At 44.2% G+C, this 7,388-nt stretch overlaps 1 non-coding gene across 1 annotated transcript; it reads left to right on the top strand.

Annotated features, from left to right (window-relative positions):
* The first annotated feature begins 6,135 nt into the window (after positions 1-6,135).
* Positions 6,136-6,239, top strand: LOC115032924. Its single transcript, XR_003838566.1, has one exon. It is a non-coding gene; the product is annotated as a U6 spliceosomal RNA (small nuclear RNA).
* Positions 6,240-7,388: the final 1,149 nt, after the last annotated feature.

Below are 7,388 nucleotides of genomic sequence, written 5' to 3' on the forward strand. Positions count from 1 at the left end.
GGGTATAGGGCCATCCAGCAGAACACTGGAGTCTAATGGTAGCAACATTCTCAAAAATAATAGTCCCTCTAGCAAGGCAATAGCTCCAAAAAAATCATTGATGTCTCCCTTCCCCAGCACCCCCAGCAGCCTGCATAGCATCTTCTAGCAATATGAAATCCAGAGCACGTGTTTCTTGTAACCCTAGCACTGGGGATGTGGAGACGCGAGATTGCCCGGGGCTTGTTGGCTAACAAGTTTAGACAAGTAGTAAGTTCCAGGATCAGTATGAGACCTTGTCTTATCAAATAAGGTGAAGCCACATCTCCCCACCACACAGGCTTCCTGAATCTTGCTTCTCTGATGCACCAGGGAGCTCCACTCCTTCCCACCCGACAGGCCTTCCGACTTCATACCCGGCTTCCCTGAGAGTTCAAGCCCACAACCACTGGTTGACTCAAGGGTGTGTAGGTTTGGAGAGCTGTTCCTCGAAGTGTCGAGGAGAGGACCAGGAAGGGTGTGCTGACCTTCTGATAGAGACTGTCAGCACAGACAGTAGACAACCCTCAAACGAAAACTAGGGATAGAATCTGCAGTCTTCAGTAATAGTCTCACAGAGGAAGAGGGCTATTTGAACAAAAAGACAGATTCAATCCCAAACCACTTTAGATGTTGAAGTCCCAGAGAAGAAACAAAAATAACACGAAAAGCTATGACATGGGTACCCCTCAAATTGCTTATTCCATAGTCAGAATGACCTGGAAGGTCTCCCCAATGAAGAATTTCAAAAGAATGAATATAACTATGTTTAAACCATTCAAAGAAGGTATTAAAATACTCCAAGAGGAAAACATCGAACAGCAGAATGGAGTGGAGACATCAATTCAAGATGTGAACATAGAATTAAGTGAGGAGGTAGCATTGCTGATGAAAACCCAAGTTATAGTGATGCTGGAAGTGAAAAAGTCAGTAAGCCAAGTGAAAGCCTCATTCAGGAGACTCACCAACAGGACGACTCACGGGGAAAGAAAGCAGCGAGCGTATCAGGGCTGCATGACGAAGCAGAGGAACTGGTTTACTCAGTAAAGGTCAATGACTGAAAAACAAAACAAAACAAAACCCCGATGGGCATGATGCAAAAAGGGCCAACTTTCAAATTATAATCATAGAAGGAAAAGAATACCGTGCCGAAGGCATAGAAAGTCATAGAAGAAAAATTTCCAAGCCTAGAGAAGGAGGTGCCCATGTAGACACAGAAACCCCAGAAGCTTCCCAAAAAGACAGGACCAGAAAATAAACACTCCATGACATTTTATAAACGTTAAAAACACAAAACAAAGAATGGATATTGAAGGCTGCAAGAGAGAAAGTTTCAGTTATTTACAACTCAGGAGACATTTTACACATATTTATTTTAGGTGTATGGGTCTTCTTGCCTGTATGTGTGCTTGTATCCCACATACATACAGTGTGCAGAGAGGCCAGAAACGGGAATCAAATCCTGGGTAACTGGAGTTACAAACGGTTCTTGGCTGCCCTGTGGGTACCAGGAACCAAATCCAGGTCCTCTACGGAGCCATCTCTGCAGCCCCACAGTAGAAACATTTTAGGCCAGATGTGTGGAAAGACATTCCAAGTTCTGAAAGACCTAAACTCTCAACCAGGAAACTATTAAAAGTCAAGGGGAAACAAAAGCTTTCCCCAGCAAAAACAGATGAAAGAAAGGTATTTGTGACCATAGGCCGCTCTACAGAGGACACAGCAGGTAAGACCTCAGACCGAAGAGAAACACCATGCACATGAGGGGACGTGGGCTAAATCACACGTGAGGAGGTGTGGGGATGGGAAAGGCTGGGTTGGGGGAGGCTTAGCCAGAGTGAAGGCTTCCTACATTCAAATCTACAAACCTCCATACAAGAAAAAAAAATTTGAGGGGGATGCAGAACAGAGGCAGTTTGAAAATGGAGGGAGGGGGATTTCAGATTTAAGTGGGAATCAGGGGCTTGGAGGACTGGGGAGAGGAGAAGGTTAAGTTGGGTTAGCCAAGAGTAAGGACACAGGAAGAAGCCTTATAAAGTCGCTACTCTGTAAGCTAACATTTATAAAGTAATTTGAACAAAGTATATGCATGGGTGAACAATGTTGCTCTCTGAAGAAATGTGTTAGGCTAGGTGAGGTGACACTGTATAGCTTGCTTATGCTAAATGTGTGTAGATTTGGTGTTGTTCAAAAGGTGCTTATGGAACTAAGTGCATGGTAACTGAGACTACAGTTTCCTTTTCCTTCCACTTGGTCACCCCTTGCTGTAAATGTGGGTCATGTCAGAAAATACGACGATGGCTCTCCACAAACATTCCAAGGAGTTACAGGCTATTGTGCTTTTAATTCACACCAGGCTATTTACCTGTGGTTCTTTACCCCCACATACAGTGTTGTGAACATTTTAATGATATGTGTGTAACATGTGAATAATGAAGTTTTGTCTGTAACCTGCCATTTCATGTTGCTTCAAGATTGTCTGTTATGAGCAATAATATGTAGTGCCCTAGCATGCTTATAATGAAACACATAACAGAGACTAGAACCTAGCAAAGTGGCACATGCTGATAATGCTAGCACTTAAAAAAATGATAAACAACAACAACAACCAAAAAATAAGAAGCCAAGAAATTAAAAAGGGATAAGATAAATTATTGGCCACAATAGTCAGGAAAGCTAGAGAGGCTAATAAGATAGATAGTACCCGGGCAGCAGCTGCAGAGAGCCTTTGGCTAAAGATCAATATGTTTACTGTAAAGAAAAAAAGACACTGGGTGAGAGACTGCCCCAACAAAAAGAAGAAAAGGGACAACAGTGGCTCTGTAAAACTAAAAAAGGGACCGTGTTTCATATTCACCCACTAACCAGTTCAAGACAAGTTAGAAAATTCCTGGGCACTGCGGGCCTTTACAGACTGTGGATTCCAGAATTTGCTAAATTAAAGAGATAAACAGCCCTTCCTATGAAAAAGTAAAAAAACAATAGGCCTTTGATGCCATTAAGATTGCTCTAATGTCGGCTCCAGCTTTAGGCCTCCCAGATGTGACTGAGAACAAAGATATTGCCAAAAAGGAGTTCTTACTCAGAGATTGAGGCTCTAGAAAAGACCTGTGGCATACTTATCTGAAAAATTAGAGCCCGTGGCTGCAGGATGGCCAGCTTGTTTGTTGTAACGTTACTGGTCGAGGACGCAGATAAATTCACTCTGGGACAGAACTTAGTGCATGCCCTAAAAAGTGTGGATCAGCCCCGATCGATGGCTGATTAATGCTTGCGTGACTCACTACCAGATTCTGTTCCTCAACTCTGATAGAGTCACTTTTGCCCCTCGCAAGTCTGAACTTAGCTACCCTGCTCCCAGACAAGACTGGCGTGAAGATCTGACAGACCAGCAGCTGTGGTAACTGGACACAGGCCCTGCCAGAGAACACATCGGCTCACAAGGCAGAACTGATCGCCCACACTAAGGCCTTGAAATTAAAAAAAAAGAGAAAGACTCAACATCTACACGGATAGCAGGTATGATTTTGCCACAGCCCACGTCCATGAGGCCATATATCAACAGAGGAGTCTACTGAGGTCGGGAAGAAAAGGAATTAAGAACAAAGAAGTAGTACTGGCTCTACCGAGGCCCTCCACGACCCTGCCAAGGTAAACATCATCCAGTGTCCTAGTCACCAGAAGAGAGATACCGTGATAACAAGGGACAACAACATGACAGACTGAGAGGCACAAGCGGTTACATCCATGGCCCTGCTGGTGCTCCTGGCAATGGAGCCCGAGTTTGCCTACAGAGCAAAAGACTTAGCCTTCATTTCCAAAGATTCCAGTCACCAGTTCAACAAAAATAAGAGACTGTGGTACACCTCCCGAGGGGTGGGATCCTGCCACAAAGACAAGCAGAGGCTATGATCAAACAGATGCCCCGTGGACTCACTTAGAGGTAAGCAAGCTCATCCAGACATTCTCCAAGACTAAGTACCATGTACCAGGGTTAAAACACCTTATAGAGCAGGTGGTACACAAGTGTGTGCTCTGCCAAAAAGTCAATGTCTGCCACACCATGGTGGATCCAGAGAAGAGATATCGGGAAGACAGACCTGGAGTCTACTGGGAAGTAGACTTTACTGAAAACAAATAAGATATAAATACCTTCTGGCTTTTGTAAACATTCTTAAAATAGATAAAAGCTTTCCCCTGTAAAAATAAGACTGCTCAGATAGTCATCAAAAAGATTATTGAAAAAAATTTCCAAGGTTTAGAGTGCCAAGAGCAACCAGGCCAACTAATGGCACTGCCTTTGTTGCCCTGGTAAGTCAGGGGGTGGCCAAGTATTAGAGGTCAAATAAAAATTACACTGTGTATACAGACCTCAGAGCTCAGGACAGGTAGAAAGGATACATAGAACCCTAAAAGAAACCTTGACAAAATGAACCATGGCTACTAGCACAGACCAGAGAGTGCTCCTTCCCCTTGCTCTATTCAAAACTAAAAATACTTCCTCTTAATTCAGTCTCACTTTTTTTTGAGATCCTTTATGGGGCTCCCGTGTCCACCACTGTTTTAAATAATACAATTAAACCCACATGTTGTTATAATAATGCTCTGTATGTTAAGTTAAGATACTTACAGGTGATACAAAAAGAAGTCTGATCCAACTGGTGACAGCGAATGAGCCGGGTACCCCAGGCCCTTACAAAAGTATAAAAAGTGTGATCTTTCTTTGTTCTGGGTCTCTCCTCCGGCCTGCGTGCTGAGAGGGGGTTCCCCGACATGTTAGATAAGTAAAATCCTTATGTGTTTTTTCAACGATGGTGGTCTCTGTGGTCTTTGTGTGAGTGAGGGTCTTTTGACAAGCTACAACAACACACGCTTTAAATCCCAGCACTCAGGAAGCAGAGGCAGGAGGATCTCTAAGTTCGAGCCCCACCTGGTCTACATAGCTTATTCAGGGACAACCAGGATTACACAGAAAGATCCTGTCTTAAAACGAAATGAAATGAAACAAAACAAAACAAAACAAAACAAAACAAAACAAAACAACAAAAAGACAAGACACGGGTTACTAAATGAAATCTTAATCGCCTACAAGTTATTAGTTGGAAGACTCCAGAAGAATCCAAGACAACCCAGGCTGTTTATTGCCTTTGTTCCTGGCCGTCTACCATGACTAGATGCTACTTACTGCTGAAGATGCACTTATTTTGGATGCAGAGCAGAGAAGATTCCATCTTGCTCGGCCAGGAACCCTTTCCCTGCTGGCTATCTTCCCTAGCTCTGGAGGCTGCTGTGCCAGCTGTTGGAGGGTGGGAGGGACGTCAGTGGTCTCATCCAGGGCTGGACTGAAGCAAGATCAAGTTTGTCAAAATTCCAGCGGGTGTTGGGGAGGAGCTTTTGAGACCCATCTTTGGTGTAGGGGCTATTAACAGTTGCTGGCTGCGTGGGAGGGATGCCACTTTCCTTTGAGGACATGGCCTCTTGTATGTTGCCACCATACTCTTGTGCATGTGGGCACCACTAATTTGACTTAGTTATTAATAATAATGATAAAAGAGGGGACATGAGGAGCATTAGAGGAATTTGGGGGGAAGACAGATGGGAGCAAAATTCATTGTATTTCTGTAGGAAAGTTTCAAATAATAATTAGGGGCTGGAGAGATGGCTCTGTGGTTAAGAGCACTGGCCGCTCTTCCAGAGGACCCGGGTTCATTTTTCAGCACCCATATGGCAGCTCCTGACTGTCTATAGCTCTACTTCTGGGAGATCCAACGCTTTCACACACGCAGATGCAGGCAAAACACCAATGTACTAGATAAATAATTAAAAAACCATTTTAGTCCTGAGTTCAAATCCCAGCAACCACATGGCGGCTCACAACCATCTGTAATGAGATCTGATGCCCTCTTCTGGTATGTCTGAAGACAGTGACAGCTTACTTATACACAATAAATAAATAAATAAATAAATAAATAAATAAATAAACAAATAAATAGAATTATAAAAACATTTTACAAATAAGGTGAAAGATAATTGAGGAAGACACAACAGCATTAACCTCTGACCTACACACACACAGACACATACATGAACACGCACACGCATAAAGCGCCCACACGTGTGCTCACTTCGGCAGCACATATACTAAAACTGGAACAGTACTGAGATTAACATGGCCTCTGGGCAAAGATGACATTCAAGTTCTTGAAGCGTACCATGAAAACCCACATGCCATAAATAAATGAATAAATAAATTTGCAAATTCTTGAAGCATATCATGAAAACCCAAAGGCTATAAATAAACGAATACGTAATTATCTGGGAAAGGGACACTCGACATAGACAGGGTACGGTGATCTCTGGTTTTCTGCTGTTTCTTGGTCCCTCATCCTCTGTCCCAGTCACAGCACCCTCATGCGGCTGCTCTGCTGCTTCGATCTCCGCACCTTCACTTGGCCTCTGGGTTCTGAGCCTCCCTGCGCTGCAATGGGAACCCGGCCACCTTGTGTTCTACCCCTTGCCTGCCCGCCTTATCTTTAGGCTTGAACTTACCAGGACCCCATGAGTGGTTCCAGATCTTGGTTGCGGAGTCCCTTTCCCTTTTCTTCTGGACCTTGCTAGTTTAGTTATCGGTTACAGGCATTTCCTTGGGGTCACGTTTTGACTGTGATATCCTTACTATGTGGCCGAATCGCCCCATGCCTTGGCTTCCTCATCTGAAAGTTGGGGGGCATTGAATGCAGTGGCAACCTCGTGGGAGGGGCCTGAGAGGCATCTGTTTTCGGTGTCGGGCTCTGTCTTGGTGGGATTTGGGGGGAGAACATTGGTGAGTGCATATGTTTAACTGTCTTAAAGTTTTATTGCTGTGAAGAGACCCCATGACCAAGCGACTCTTATAAATGAAAACATTGAACTGGGGCTGGCTTACAGCTTCAGGGGTTCAGTCCATTATCGTCATGGTGAGAAGCATGGCATCATCCAGGCAGACTTGGTGCTGCAGGAGTGGAGAGTTCTTCATCTTGATTGGAAGGCAGCCAGAAGGAGTGTTTTATTCCACACTGGGCTTGAGCCTAGGAGGAGACCTTAATACCCAATCCCACAGTGACACACTTCCTCTAAAAAGGCTAAACTCCTCCCCTCCAGTAAGGCCACACCCCTTAATAATGCCATTTCCCATGGGCCAAACATAGCCAAACCATCACAATGTCTGAGTGCAAGTCTCAAAAAAAAAAAAAAAAAAAAAAAAAAAAAAAAAGTCTGCATTTTCCAGAGCCCGTTTGTGTCCACAGGGTCTCACTGTGTAGCCCAGGCTCAAACTTGGGATCCTTTTTCTGCAGCTTACTGTAGGCTTGTACCACCACGATCGGCAAGAC

Source organism: Mus caroli, chromosome 12 (assembly GCF_900094665.2).
Source record: "Mus caroli chromosome 12, CAROLI_EIJ_v1.1, whole genome shotgun sequence".
In the NCBI taxonomy this organism is placed as follows: Eukaryota; Metazoa; Chordata; class Mammalia; order Rodentia; family Muridae; genus Mus; species Mus caroli.